Source organism: Podarcis filfolensis (genome assembly GCF_964270895.1).
Source record: "Podarcis filfolensis genome assembly, chromosome: 4".
NCBI lineage: Eukaryota > Metazoa > Chordata > Lepidosauria > Squamata > Lacertidae > Podarcis > Podarcis filfolensis.
The window spans coordinates 97,340,763-97,356,144 of NC_139607.1; the positions used below are offsets into that span (position 1 = coordinate 97,340,763).

At 46.9% G+C, this 15,382-nt stretch overlaps 2 long non-coding RNA genes across 2 annotated transcripts in view; both read right to left on the reverse strand.

Moving 5' to 3' along the window:
• Nucleotides 1–1,217: 1,217 nt before the first annotated feature.
• Nucleotides 1,218–15,382, reverse strand: part of LOC310760968 — a 38,683-nt gene continuing 24,518 nt past the window's right edge. The window contains exons 2-3 of the long non-coding RNA XR_014547134.1: nt 1,723–3,243; nt 1,218–1,345 (exon numbers count right to left, since the gene is read on the reverse strand). This is a non-coding gene — a long non-coding RNA (uncharacterized lncRNA). The remainder of the gene's footprint in view (nt 1,346–1,722; nt 3,244–15,382) is intronic.
• LOC310760987 lies at nt 3,979–6,281 on the reverse strand. Its single transcript, XR_014547155.1, has 2 exons — nt 5,103–6,281; nt 3,979–5,057 (listed from the first exon to the last, which is right to left on the reverse strand). It is a non-coding gene; the product is annotated as an uncharacterized lncRNA (long non-coding RNA).

Here is a 15,382-nt window from a genome sequence, read left to right on the forward strand (position 1 = left end):
TTGTACAGATGGAAAGCTCTTTAATCTGAATAGGCTGAAAGTAAAGAGTAAGGTTACTGTAACTTCTGTCATAGAGCTTCAGTATGCTGATGACAACGTAGTGTATGCACATTCAGAGGATGACCTCCAAAACATCCTAAATATCTTTGCAGAAGCTTGTGAAAAGCTTGGTCTGTTGCTCAACATCCAAAAAATCAAAGTGCTGCTCCAACAAGCACAAAACAACATTTCTGCTGCACCACAATTCCAACTCAATGGTGTAACTTTCGGAAATGTTGATCACTTCTCCTGCCTGGGCGGTTATCTTTCCACAAGGGCCAACATTGATGCCGAAATCCAGCACTGCCTGAGCTCTGCGAGTGCAGCTTTCTCCTGATTGAAGTGCAGAGTGTTCGAGGACTGACACATTCACAGGGTAACAAAAATGCTTGTTTACAAAGCTATTGTACTACTAAACTTACTGTATGCCTGTGAAACATGGACCACTTATAAACACCATCTCCAACTCCTCGAAAGATTCCATCAACTGTGTCTCCAAAAATTTTTACACATCACTTGGGAAGACAGGCAAACTAATGCCAGTGTACTGGAAGAAGCAAAGATCACCAGTGTCAAAGCAATGATTCTTCGACATCAACTTCGCTGGACTGGTCATGTTGTGCGGATGCCTGATGATTGTCTTCCAAAGCAACTGCTCTATTCCGAACTTAAAAATGGAAAGCATAATGCTGGTGGTCAACAAAAGAGATTGAAAGACTGTCTCAAGGCAAATCTTTAAAAATGTAATATATACACCAGCAATTGGGAAACACTGGCCTGCGAGCGCTCCAGTTGGAGAACAGCCTTTATCAAAGGTGCCATGGGATTTGAAGACACTCGAACTCAGGATGCAAGGGAGAAACGTGCTAAGAGGAAGGCACGCTTGGCAAATCCACACTGTGGTCAACTCCCGCCTGGAAAGCTATGTCCCCATTGTGGAAGGACATGTGGATCCAGAATTGGCCTCCACAGTCACTTACGGACTCACTGTTAAGATCGCGTTCATGGAAGACAATCTTACTCAGGTGCGAGCGATTGCCAAAGAAGAAGAAAATATTTGTTTAGATTGAAGAGTTTGTTTAGATTAGGTCCTAGAGATAGAAAATTTCACACAGACTTCATATGAGTTAGGTACAAAATTTAAAATCCCTCCACCCTACCCATCCACTTTATAAAAAGACCAAAGGCAACTTGCATCATAAAACTGAGTTTCATAATCTGCATTTCAGACCAGAACTCAGATTTTGAAGCCAAATGGTAAAGGTTTGACACTCAGCTTTGCAATAATTAAAGGGTAAAGGGACCCCTGACCATTAGGTCCAGTCGTGACTGACTCTGGGGTTGCAGCGCTCATCTCGCTTTACTGGCCGAGGGAGCCGGCGTACAGCTTCCGGGTCATGTGGCCAGCATGACTAAGCCGCTTCTGGCGAACCAGAGCAGCGCACAGAAACACCGTTTACCTTCCCGCCAGAGCAGTACCTATTTATCTACTTGCACTTTGATGTGCTTTCGAACTGCTAGGTGGGCAAGAGCAGGGACTGAACAACGGGAGCTCACCCTGTTGCGGGGATTCGAACCGCCGACCTTCTGATCGGCAGGTCCTAGGCTCTGCAGTTTAACCCACAGCGCCACCCGTGTCCCATTTTGCAATAATAATAATAATAATAATGCTATAATTTGTACCCCGCCCATCTGACCAGGTTGCCCCAGCCATTCTGGGCCGCTTCCAACAAAATATAAAAACAGTCATACATCAAACATTTAAAACTTCCCTATCCAGGGCTGCCTCCAAGTGTCTTCTAAAAGTCAGATAGTTGCTTATTTCCTTGACATCTGATGGGAGGGCGTTCCACAGGGCAGGTGCCTCTACTGAGAAGACCCTCTGCCTGGTTCACTTCTCATGGCTGAATTCCCCCTAGGAGGTTTTGGGATCCATAGGCTGGACTGGCACACTTAGAAAATTGAGTTTTTGATTCAAAGCCACTCAGCCTGGATTTGATGTGTATTTCTTTTCGTGCTGTTTGTCTCCAGTGGATCACATGATGAGCGCCGAGACCTCTTTCAGAAATGAGTCATGAGGAGCAAGCTTTAATCTGCATACCCTGGCAGAATGCAATGCACAATGCACATAATCTGATGTCTTCTTGTTCGGAAACTGTTTCCATGAAATGCGGAAAACGCACCCATATTAGCTCTTTTAATCTGCATCTATTCTCAGTGCTTTAATTTTGCAATCCCCGTTTCCATACCTTTCTTTGAAACCGGGAGGGATGTTTTTGGAACAAGGATTTTGCTCACGATATACAGGTCACGGAGGGGCCTGACCCTGAACAGTTGCTTGCATTCCAGAAATAGAATTTAGGAGGTCACAGACTGTGTGTGTTCATCATGACCTTGCTACCTACAAAATGGAACACAGAGATATAAAATCCTTCCTTAAATAGGTATGTGTCTGTGAAAATTAAGCAGTCCTGATTCAGTCTTGCCACTTGCATGAGCTCACTAGTTTGCCTTAGACAGCCATTCCGTCTTCAGCTTTGGGGTTAACAAACTGACCAGCCTTACAGTGTTGTTGTAATGATTACAAGAAGATGGGGTATGTGGAACGCTTGAAATGGGCTCCATGGGCTAGGGTCAAGTCATACTGTGTGAGTGCAATGGAGGAAGGGGAGATTTTGCCTGTTGCTCAGTCGTCGCGTTAGAATGTTAAGCATTTTGCGCTTGGAGACTCTGCAGATTGCCCAGGCGGTATGCAAAATGAACGCGGAAGCTTTGCAGATCCCCTGGGCGATGTACAAAACATCTCCGATCCGTTCATTCACATTCTCCATCTTCCACTGAGCCAAATTGACTGTGCAAAATGCAAAATCCCCCATGGACCTGGTTAGTGTTATGAATGTTCCCTGTTTGTCCACACGAGTCCCCTGGGTTTGTGCTTGGTCACAAGCCAACGTGTGTTCACCCCAGCAGGTGCACGAGTGTGTGGGATTTAGCGGTCCCCCCTAACCTGTCTTACTGAGGCCAGGCTGAGAATCTCCTGTGTGTGGAAGGCAGCAAAGGGGTAGGCAAAGTGATGCCCTGCAGATGTTGTTGGACTACAACTCCAAGCAGCAAGGCCAAAGTTGAGGGATGACAGGAATTGTAGTCTGGCAACCTCCTATGGGCTAGCTGTGGTGCAGGATGACAGATTTCTTGTTGTTTTGTCTTCTCCGACTCTTCGTGAAGCCCTGGACCAGAGCACGCCAGGTACTCCTGTCTTCCACTGCCTCCCGCAGTTTGGTCAAACTCATGCTGGTAGCTTCGAGAACACTGTCCAACCATCTCGTCCTCTGTTGTCCCCTTCTCCTTGCGCCCTCCATCTTTCCCAGCATCAGGGTCTTTTCCAGGGAGTCTTCTCTTCTCATGAGGTGGCCAAAGTATTGGAGCCTCAGCTTCAGGATCTGTCCTTCCAGTGAGCACTCAGGGCTGATTTCCTTAAGAATGGAGAGGTTTGATCTTCTTGCAGACTCTCAAGAGTCTCCTCCAGCACCATAATTCAAAAGCATCCATTCTTCGAAGATCAGCCTTCTTTATCACAGACAAAAGTAGACATCTGTTATTAGCTCCTATGGATGCTCTGGGTTACCATAGGCGAGCAACCTCTTGGCCATTGCAAAACTAAGGACTTTTGTGTTTGACTAGTGACTGCCATGTAAACCCGTCACAAAGGACCAGAAGGGAGAACCTCATACCTGATGGGTGGGACCTAACTTTAAAAGGATCAGACAAATTCATGGAGCAGAGGGCTTTCAATGGTTTCTGGCCACAGAGGCCACACTCTGCTGCCTCAGTGGGAGGCATCAATGCTTCTGTTGCTGGAAACCACAGGAAGGGAGAGTTGCTCTTGTGTTCGAATCCTGATTGCATGTTTCCCACAGGCATCTCGTTGGTCCCTGTGGACTGATCCAGCCCCCTCTTCTTAGGCTTTTAACTTGCGGCCTGATCGTGTGTGCATGTTTACACCAAAGTTGCCCCACCACATTCAATGGGGCTAGGTACGTCGGCTCTCTGACATCTGGGAAACCCTGCTATAGACCCCAGGTCATTATGGGATGGATTTCAGCATCAGAAACAAACTGACGATAAGCAAGTCCCATCCCCCCCCAAAATCATAGCTGTCAGCGTCTCCCTTTTTTTAAGGGGAATTCCCTTATTCCGAATAGGATTCCTCGCAAGAAAAGGGAAAAGTTGACAGCTATGCCCCAAATACCCAAAGTTAGTTAGGCAGCACTTCTATGCAAGAATCAGATATGACACTCACCCACCCTGACACAAACCAAGTTTACTTCCTGCATTCTCAAAAGAGCCGTGATGCTCACTGATCGCCCTTGGTCTTGTTTTGAGATTTGAACACTTGAAGGGGTGGAATTGTTTATAGCCCTATGGTAGGTTTCTTCAACATGGCCCCTTACCCGGGTCATAACTGCCAGCAGCTGACATTTGCAAGACATCTAGAGGGCAGCGTGGTGGGGAAGGCTTCTCTGTGGCTTGGAAGGGAAGACATTCCCTATCTTATCCAAAAGGAATGTGCATTCCTGGACCTCTGGCATCGATAAGTTTTGAGGGGTGCTCCTGATGCACTGTTTAGTTGACGAACATCACAAAACCTGTGTCAGACGTAACCTGTTATGTGTATCCAAAATGGCACTGGAAATGCATTTTGGGGCTAAGGATACACAATAGAGAAGCTTTGCTTACACCGTTAATAGATGCGTGTTCCTTTTATCCTGCTCTCGCCTCTGGTCAAATAGGTTGTGCAGGTTTCTGAAGCACCGCAGCACAAACCTGCCAGGCCTGTTTGACCAAGCTGAAAGTACATTGCCATGAACAGCGCTTCCTGTTCCTAACGCCTTTCATTCCTTGTGCCTGAAAGGCATATAAATATTGATTAATTGGTTCCTGCTACGGGAAGCAGCTGTTTTGAATTCGGATTCTAGTTCTCAGTGATGTGTGTGGCCTGGTGCGTGTACGCAACCTTGCTCCAATGAACTTATGTGCAAAGGTTTTTTTGCTTTCCCAATGGCTGGCTTTGCCACAAAGGAACATAACTTTTGTGCAGGTCTTGGGTATAGGAGCCTGATTTCCAAAGAGGCTTCACTCTTCTTGGGAAGCACGCAATCCGCCATGAAAAGCCCTCCCTGCTCCTTAATTCTGTGCGTTGAGAATATGCTGTGGTTGCTCAGTGGCGTGCGCTCTGCACATGTTCAGAGGCATTTCCCCCTCCTAATCGATTGACATATCCCAGGACTCGGTTGTGACATCGTATAGATTTTCTGGGCTGAGGATCAACACGAAATGAAGCCCAGGCTGGGTACCGAAATGTGAAGATTTGGATATTTGTGGAATGTGGCTCCCACATCACCACCAAATATAGCGGCTGATGTAATGGGGGAAGCATTTGTGAAAACCTCCACTCCACGGTCTGCCTTTGCAGTGTTGCGCTTGTGGTTGTTGTTGTTGTGGTTGCATGGAAAACACCTTAAACAGAATGACTTTGGAGCGGAAAAGGCTGGTGCTAGCAAGTCTCTCTTTCCAGTGACAACCTGCTCCTCCCCATCTCAAAGTTTAACTCTCTTACTGACCTCCTTGGCTGCCGAAGACTTACTGTAAATATTGGTATATATCGCCTCCTCTGTACATAACGCCCTCGAGTCTTGATTGTCGATACGGATTTAATGGCATATTTTTATATACTTGTTTAAGTTTCCACCGGCGCGAGCGAGGGTGCCGACACACAGTCTTTTAAGTTATGGTGACAACTCTTAAGCGTTGAATTGAAAGACGAGGACAAAACAGGGAAGAGCAAAGAAACAGAGCAAGATTCCTTGCCCAAAACGTTACCAATTCCAGTGAGATGTTAACAATTATTAGTCCTGGGGTTTTATTTTATTTTTTCCTTTTTCGTCACTGTGGGTTCCTAGTCATTAAAGGCCACTGGTGTCAGAACCCAGCCTTGGCGTGTGGACTCTTCTTTTGCAGGCTTCGGCCGGATTAGGGGACGGGGCAGTGAGCTTTCCTATTGGACAGAGTTGGCAAAATAGTTCTCTGTTTTCTTTTACCTTATTTCGTTTTCACAAGTGTTGCACCTTCCTGTGAACCTCCTGGTGGTCCAGACACTGATTGAGGATGCATGCTGGCATCATTTTAATTATTATTTATACCTCACCCATCTGGCCGGGTTTCCCCAGCCACTCTGGGCGGCTCCCAGCAAAATATTAAAAACACGATGAAACATCAAACATTAAAAGCTTCCCTAAACAGGGCTACCTTCAGATGCCTTCTAAAAGTCAGGTGGTAGTTTCTTTCCTTGACATCTGGTGGGAGGGTGTTCCACAGGGCGGGTGCCACCACCGATCAGCAAGCCCTAGGCTCTGTGGTTTAGACCACAGCGCCACCCGCGTCCCTCCTCTTATTTAATACATAGGTATTGAAATATACTCGGAGTCGAGAGCGGATTTCATGCTCTTTATTCAGCTCATAGTGGTGAGGAGGAATGGAAGTTCCCCCAGAATGTCTGCTTTATATACATTATTTACACAATGGGCCCCACGTGATTGACTAATTCCGAGATTCACTTGTAGGTCAATCAGGTTGCGGATTCACTTCCACCTGGAGCTGGATTGGGTGGCTCCTGCGGGCCAATCAGACTGCTGCATTCTGGACCCTATTGTTCTAGGACAGATCAGACTGCTGCCTTTTGGATCCTATTCAACTCATTACATAACAGGTATAAATAATTGAGAGCAGAACCGTCTGCAAAATAGGACTTTCCCCCCATCTCCCTCCATTGTGCACCCCCTAAATCTGTTCTGGGTTTTCCACCAACCTCCCATAGCAGACATTTGGGGGGGGGGGAGCATTGAGCAAGCAGAAGTTCTGCTCCTTCAGCTCTTTAGCTGACTACTGCCCTAAGTCTGCACCACTTTTCCCGTAAGGTACATCTCTTGGGTGCCTCAAGGTCTCCCGAGTCCCTGCCCTCCTATCGATCAAGCAAAACAAGCCCTACCCTGCAGCCAGAGGGAGAAAAGGCCTGCCTAATGATGCCAGTCTGCCAGTTAAATGCCAGGTGCAGACCTGGCAGGTGTTTTGCACAAACCACCTGCTCAAGTGGCGGGCTGGGGGGGCCTCCTGCCGGTCTAGGTATCCATCAAAAAGCCACTCATCATGGCATATTATTGGTAAACCTCTCGGCACTTCCAAATGGTCAAAAACAACTGCCGCCACCGCCAACCAAACTTCTAGGAGAAAATACTGGGCGAGGTGCAATAGCCTTGGTTGTGTTCAAAGCACTCTTAAGGCCTGTTTACATGATGCAACAGGGGTCAAGCATTTAAGCCCAATTTGGGGTTTCGATGTTTATGTGGGCTGCTTTTGTTGACAAGCAGTGGATTATGGAAGGGCAATTGATCCTTAAGATTCAGCCTGTCTGGCTTTCTTAGGATAACACCCAGCCCTGGACTTCTTGAGACATCGAGCTGCAGAATCCCAATCTAGTTTCTCATAAGAAAAGCCTGCAGGATCAGGCCAGCGGCCCCAGCTAGTCCAGCATCAGGGGCCAATCAGATCGCCCAAATTCTTCTCCTACTACAATTTTAGCTCTTCTACTCAGATCTGAATTTGGTTCCGATTTCTCGCTTCCTTTCAACCCCACTGACTTGGGCAGTTGTGCTCCCTTTACAAATTTGGTCTGGCCGAAAAGTAAGGTGAGATACATACTAGATTTGGGGAGGGGGCCAGATAGCTTAGTTAGTTTCTGATCCATTCTGATACGTATATGAGGAGCTGACACACCAGACCAACCCTGTGTGAGATGCCAGTTCTGGGGGGCAGGCAGAGGGCACAGGAAGAAAGGGGGAGCAGAGCAGAGCACAAGGAGTCTTAATTTTAATTTTAATTGCTTTGTGTGCCCGCGTCTAATCTCGCCCCTTTCTTAAAATTTATTTCCTGCTGTGTGTTTTCCTTTTTGCAAATCTACCAAAGAATCAAACAAAACCAGGATTCAGGGGTTTTTCTCAGGACGGCGGAGGGCATGTGCTCCGTTGGTGTAACGGTGGTGTAAATGCTCTGTAGGATCGATCGATCAATCAGTCAATCTTTATTGCAGTCGGAAGACCAGAAGGCAGAATCAACAACAGCAACAACATCAGCACCGAGGGGCGGATGCAGTAGACGGAATTGAAAATTCCCTATGAACTTATTTGCATTAAAAATAGCACACCTTCAGCTAAAATCTTTATTCTAGAGTTTAAAACCAGTACAGTGGTACCTCTGGTTGCAAACGGGATCCGTGCCAGAGCCCCGTTCGCAACATGAGCAGAACGCAACCCGAATCTGCGCATGCGCGGGTCGCAATTCGCCGCTTCTGCGCATGCGCGTGACGTCATTTTGAGTGTCTGCGCATGCGCGAGCGGTGAAACCCAGAAGGAAACTTCATACAGAAGGTGACCCGGAAACTACAGCTAATCCAGAATGCAGCAGCGAGACTGGTGACCGGGAGCAGCCGTTGAGACCACCGGTCCCGAAAGACCTACATTGGCTCCCAGTGCGTTTCCGAGCACAATTCAAAGTGTTGGTGCTGACCTTGAAAGCCCTAAACGGCCTCAAAGGCCCAGTAGACCTGAAGGAGCGTCTCCACCCCCATCGTTCTGCCTGGAAGTAACCCTTTCCTGTACTTCCGGGTCACCACGGGACGCAACCTGAAAAGATTTAACCTGAAGCAAACGTAACAAGAGGTATGACTGTACTCATTCAAGGGGAGGAGGGATAAAAAACAGGGGGGGTGGCTTGAGGAAGGTCAGTTGGGGTGGAGTGAGATTCCTCTGGGGAATGTTGGAGGGTATAAGAGTGTATGCAGCCCCCAAACATACCTGAAAGTGTCAGAAGAATAGTTCGCTGCTAGCTTCTGACCTGGTTCTCAACCTTCCACAGTGAGGAGTCATTCATTCATTTTATTTTTATGCTGCTTCTCCACACGCAAAAACCATGTTCGAAGTAGCTCACAATATGATTACCAGATTTTTTTCAATGAATCCGGGGACGCTTTTTTTTTTGGAAGCTGAGTGCTCTGGTACATGGGGGCACGAATAGTCGGACACGACTAAACAACAACAACAATTTGTTTTTTTGTTTTTTTAAATTATTAACTGGCCAATCACATCAAATTAAATCACATCACATAAATTCCAAATTACAAAGCCAAATTTTTAAATTTTGTTGGGGGAACCCATACTTCAAGATCCAAAGCGGGATTCAGATCATCTTCTTATTACTGCGTTAATGTCCAAATCAGTCCCAATCAGTCCAGACAAAGTTCATAATTCTATCCAGTCTTATCTTGGTGTTTCCACATCGTATCTTGTTCATATAATTTCTCTTTTTCTTTTACGATCTCTTCTGTTAGTCTCCTCAAGCCGATAAGCAAATATAATAATCCTGTGTGAATTTCCCGTTCTTCCAATCTAAGTCCAGATGGTTTCCATATATCTCCTTCGTAGATAACATCGCTCTTTCCATCATAAATTTGGCATTTGTCACTCTTAAGTCCCACCGAGAAGTTGATCCACGATATGTAAACAGCTCTATTTCTCTCTTTCTCCTCCCAGACCCAAGAGCTCCAACAATGCCTCCCAAAATGGTGACGGCATTTTTAACTGCGTCATTCCAAAACTCTTAACTTTCCAGCTTCGTCTTGAAACATTGCTTTGGTTCGAAAGTTTATCTCCACACAGCCTTAAATCCACAGCTTAAGTCCTTAAAGCGACATTTCTGACTCATTAGGGGAGGGGATTCTTGTTTAATCACATAAAAAAGGAAAGGAAGGTTTTCCCCCCCTCCCTCCTCAGTCATTTGCCGTACCGTATCTTGACGTATCTTCTCATATTTTATTCTTGCCTTGTTATCAGAGATCTCTTCTGTCAGCAGTCTTTATTCCCCCTTTTTCCTTGAAGTATGTGCAATTTATCTCGTCCAAATTGTTTCTTTTGAAGATTCTTGCAACTAGAGGCGCGGATCAGAGACAGCATCGAGGAGTGCCGGAATCCCACAGGAGGGCTTTGTGCCTAGTGCCCCAACCCCACAAATTCGGGGGTGGTATAGGGCACAGCAGGCAAGGGCCGTCCCCCCCACAATCCTGGGGGGGGTTAAGGAGGCTAATTACCCCCATCATAGCCTCCAAATTACCTCGTGTGGGTCAGAGAGATGTTATTGTCAGCCATCTTCCGATGCGCCACCTAGTGGCCCCTAGTCCGGGGACAGATTTGCAAATCTGGGGACAGAATTTGTCCGGGGAAAGATTTGCAAATCCAGGGGTGGTCCCTGGGAACCAGGAACGTCTGGTAACACTAGCCTATAACAAAGGAAAAAGGAAGGCATGCCCAAACTTATTGTTGTTTAGTCGTTTAGTCGTGTCCGACTCTTTGTGACCCCATGGACCAGAGCACGCCAGGCACTCCTGTCTTCCACTGCCTCCAGCAGTTTGGTCAAACTCATGCTGGTAGCTTCGAGAACACTGTCCCACCATCTCGTCCTCTGTCGTCCCCTTCTCCTTGGGCCCTCCATCTTTCCCAATATCAGGGTCTTTTCCATGGAGTCTTCTCTTCTCATGAGGTGGCCAAAGTCTTGGAGCCTCAGCTTCAGGATCTGTCCTTCCAGTGAGCACTCAGGGCTGATTCCCTTCAGAATGGATGCCCAAACTAAACGGTGCCAAAAGCAATTTCATAATAACATAGCAAAGCAGCACTATAGCACATACAAAAAACAACATTTCAGTACTATAACTATAACAAGATTAGATAAACAGCACCCAGCATCCTAGAGCAAAAGCGGCCAGGAAGCTTCACAGTTTCACCGATGAGGAAGACATTTGTTCAGCGCACATCTACCGTAAGTAAATTTGCCTTGCCTGAACTAGTTCGTGAACTGAAATGCAGCTACCCTTCGCCCTTCTTTGAATTTTGCTACTTGGTTCTCCAACTTAAGCAGCATCACAAAGGTGCACACCAGCAAAACATACACACAGAGATGTGTAAAGGATAGCAGTCTTCAAAACTGCATTGTGGGGGCCACTGTGGTGTAGTGGTTAGAGTGTCAGACTACGACCTGGGAGACCTGGGTTCGAATCCCTTCTCAGCCAGGAAGCTCACCAGACGGCCTTGGGCCAGTCGCTGCCTCTCAGCCTAACCTACCTCACAGGGCTGTTGTGGGGATTAAATGAGCAGGGAAGGGAAAGAGCCATGTACGGCACCTTTTATAATAAACCAGTTAAATAATATATGGGCGGCCTGCTTGCAAAAAAACCTTACAACAGGGAAAAAATGGTGTAGGGAAATGTGTATGCTAGGAAACTTCATAAAAGGTAAAGGTAAAGGTACCCCTGCCCGTACGGGCCAGTCTTGCCAGACTCTAGGGTTGTGCGCTCATCTCACTCTATAGGCCGGGAGCCAGCGCTGTCCACAGACACTTCCGGGTCACATGGCCAGCGTGACGAAGCTGCATCTGGCGAGCCAGCGCAGCACACGGAACGCCGTTTACCTTCCCGCTGGTAAGCGGTCCCTATTTATCTACTTGCACTTAGGGGTGCTTTCGAACTGCTAGGTGGGCAGGAGCTGGGACCGAAAGACAGGAGCTCACCCCCCTGCGGGGATTTGAACCGCTGACCATGCGATTGGCAAGTCCTAGGCGCTGAGGTTTTACCCACAGCGCCACCCGCGTCCAAGGAAACTTCATACAGACCTATTATTATTATTATTAACTTATACCCGGCCCATCTGGCTGGGTCTCCCCCAGCCACTCTGGGCTGCTCCCAACAGGATATTAAAAACACAAAAAACATCAAACATCAAAAGCTTCCCTAAACAGGGCTGCCTTCAGATGTCTTGTAAAAGTCAGATAGTTGCTTATTTCCTTAACATCTGCTGGGAGGGCATTCCACAGGGCGGGTGCCACCACCGAGAAGGCCCTCTGCCTGGTTCCCTGTAACCTCACTTCTCAGAGGGAGGGAACTGCCATAAAGCCCTTGAAGCTGGACCTCAGTGTCCGGGCTGAACGATGGGGGTGGAGACGCTCCTTCAGGTCTTCTGTCTAGCTGCTGCATTGTAGTTTCTGGGTCACCTTCAAAGGTAGCCCTGGGCTGTCGTTTTTTTAAATGCACAAATTGATGGGGGTCAAAGACCAGGGAAATGGGAGCTCTGTTCCTTCACCCATTCTGTTGCACACAGAGTGGGAGTGGATGCCTTACCTAACCCCTATAGAAAAAAGACAGTCGCGGAACTGAGAAGTTGCACAAAACAAATGAAATACCGTGAAAATCCCTGAAACGAGAAGTAATCGACTATAAATATTATCTAGTGGAAATCAACTAAATAATAGAAATCAAAAAGCTTAAAGAAAAAAAATCAGAAAAATAGAACAAAACCTTAACGGGATGCCGGCTACAAACCTCGTTTCACCGAACTATTCAGTTTCCTCAGAAGGAAATAGAGAAATCATAAACTTTAAATGGGCAAAATTCAAACAAGGGTAGAACCCCCAAAATTCTTACATATTAGATTGAGGACTCAAAAGTACAGTTTACAAAAAAGGTTTGAAAACCTAAATAGCACGTTTTACAAACTCAAGAATAGGGAATTTACAAAAAAGGTTTGAAAACCTAAATAGCAAGTTTTACCAACTCAAGAATAGGTCTGAAGTGCTCCCATGGTCTAGATGTTACTGCTGATGTTAAAGGCCTTCGGTTCTACTGTCTAGCTGCCCCATTGTAGTTTCTGGGTCACCTTCAAAGGCAGCCCTGGGTTGTCGGTTTTTTTAAATGCACAAATTGATGGGGGTCAAAAACCAGGGAAATGGGAGCTCTGTTCCTTGCACCCATTCTGTTGCACACAGTCAGAATGCGAGTGGGTGCCTGGCCTTACCTAACCCCTGGCTTAAGAAGAGGGGGAAAGTTTTATTATTGAAAACACCTCGCTCTTTAAAGTTGGGTTTGCTGAGTCAGAAGTGACTCGTGGCTGCAACAAGAGACTGTCCTTGTGGGTGCGATAATGAAGGCTTTGAACCTCCTTCTCGTCTCCCAACTCCCATTCAATATATTTTTGTTTTGTCTTTATCCTCTGAGGTTTCGGGGGTGTTTGTGCTGCCGGCTCTTTGTTTTGCTGTTTGTTTACATGTTGCTCTTTTTTATAAAAAAAAAAACACAACACACCATGTTTTTTGTTGTGTAGAACAGAGGTTAGTTAATAGCTGGGTGGTAAAACATGTTTGCCAGCTGTGGGAAAGGGGTTTTTGGGAGCCCAAGACCCATCAGGCGAGCCCAACATTTAGGATACTGTTTTGGCACTCCCAGCGTCTCTGTCTGTGCAAAGTGAGAAAAAAAATACCTTTTCTCTCTTAAGATTTTGCACAGCTGAAAGCTAAGGATAACAAGTGCTAGTGGCTGTTAGGGCTTTTAGGAAGGAGCCTGAAATTGGATTATGGGGCAAGCTTCTCCACAGACTATCACAGTTGGGGACGCCTTGATCCTCCCTGTTCACCGCGTATATTTGAAAGTAAACCAATATTGCGAGAACATCATAAGTCTCCACTAAGCCTCACCTCACAAGGAAGCTGGCCCACTCTTGGGATACAAGACGTTTTATTCAACGTGCAAAAGAGCAAAGTCCTTTTCCAGCTTTTCTTGCAGATACAGTGGTACCTCGGGTTACAGACGCTTCAGGTTACAGACTCTGCTGACCCAGAAATAGTACCTCGGGTTAAGAACTTTGCTTCAGGATGAGAACAGAAATCGTGTGGCGGCGGCGCAGCAGCAGCGGGAGGCCCCATTAGCTAAAGTGGTACCTCAGGTTAAGAACAGTTTAAGGGTTAAGAACGGACCTCTGGAACGAATTAAGTTCTTAACCTGAGGTACCACTGTAGTTATTTATCTCTTTGACATCTGGTGGGAGGGCGTTCCACAGGGTGGGCGCCACCACCGAGAAGGCCCTCTGCCTGATTCCCTGTAACTTGGCTTCTCACAGTGAGGGAACCGGCAGAAGGCCCTCGGAGCTGGACCGCAGTGTCCGGGTAGAACGATAGGGGTGGAGACTTCTATTGCAATTTGCAAGTAACGAAAAGGAATTTGCACCCATTGAAAATCACACTTGAGTCCAAACTAGATATGATGTTAGATGTGTACAGTGGTACCTCGGGTTACATACACTTCAAGTTACAGACTCTGATAACCCAGAAATAGTACCTCAGGTTAAGAACTTTGCTTCAGGATGAGAACAGAAATTGCGCAGTGGCGGCAGCAAGAGGCACCATTAGCTAAAGTGGTACCTCAGGTTAAGAACAGTTTCAGGTTAAGAACGGACCTCTGGAATGAATTAAGTTCTTAACCCGAGGTACCACTGTATAGATAAAGGTAAAGGGACCCCTGACCATTAGGTCCAGTCATGACCGACTCTGGGGTTGCGGCGCTCATCTCGCTTTATTGGCCGAGGGAGCCGGCGTACAGCTTCCGGGTCATGTGGCCAGCATGACTAAGCCGCTTCTGGCGAACCAGAGCAGCACACGGAAACACCGTTTACCTTCCCACCGGAGCGGTACCTATTTATCTACTTGCACTTTGACATGCTTTCGAACTGCTAGGTTGGCAGGAGCTGGGACTGAGCAACAGGAGCTCACCCCGTCACGGGGATTCGAACTGCCAACCTTCTGATCGGCAAGTCCTAGGCTCTGTGGTTTAACCCACAGTGCCACCTGCGTCCCACTGTATAGATATATCACAATAAAAGTGGTGTCCACAAGGATCATATCACTAGCCCTTTTTAAACAATGGTGGGTTTTGCATTCTTCTTAGATGCCATGAACTGGCTTTGAATAATCCCATGAGCTGGCCAAAGCCAGCATATTCGACCCCACAGGCCTGTTGTAAGGCGGAAAAAAACACTCTGCACATGTCCCAAGAATCTTAGGGGGAGGAAGACGGACCAGATGAAAGATGGTTAAGACATTTAAGAACGGTGTGGAAGTGAGAATTTTAGCAGTTGCATCTTTTGCTAACGTGTCCCCTGCATGAGAGGTTTCCGCTGTAGCCAACACCCTCTTCTGCCCTGCTCTTAATATGCAATCCTGCCCTTAGGGTTGCCAACTGACCGTAAAACACACACATGATCCTGACCTGTTTCCATGCCTGAAATCACAGCTCACTTTACAGAACTCCTCGTGTGTAGTTCCCCCACAGCAAACAGCTAAACATGACTCATTTCCTAGATGTCAGTAGATCGAACTGTTGCAGAATGCCCAGGAGCGAGGGTGTGTTGAAGAAGTGGCA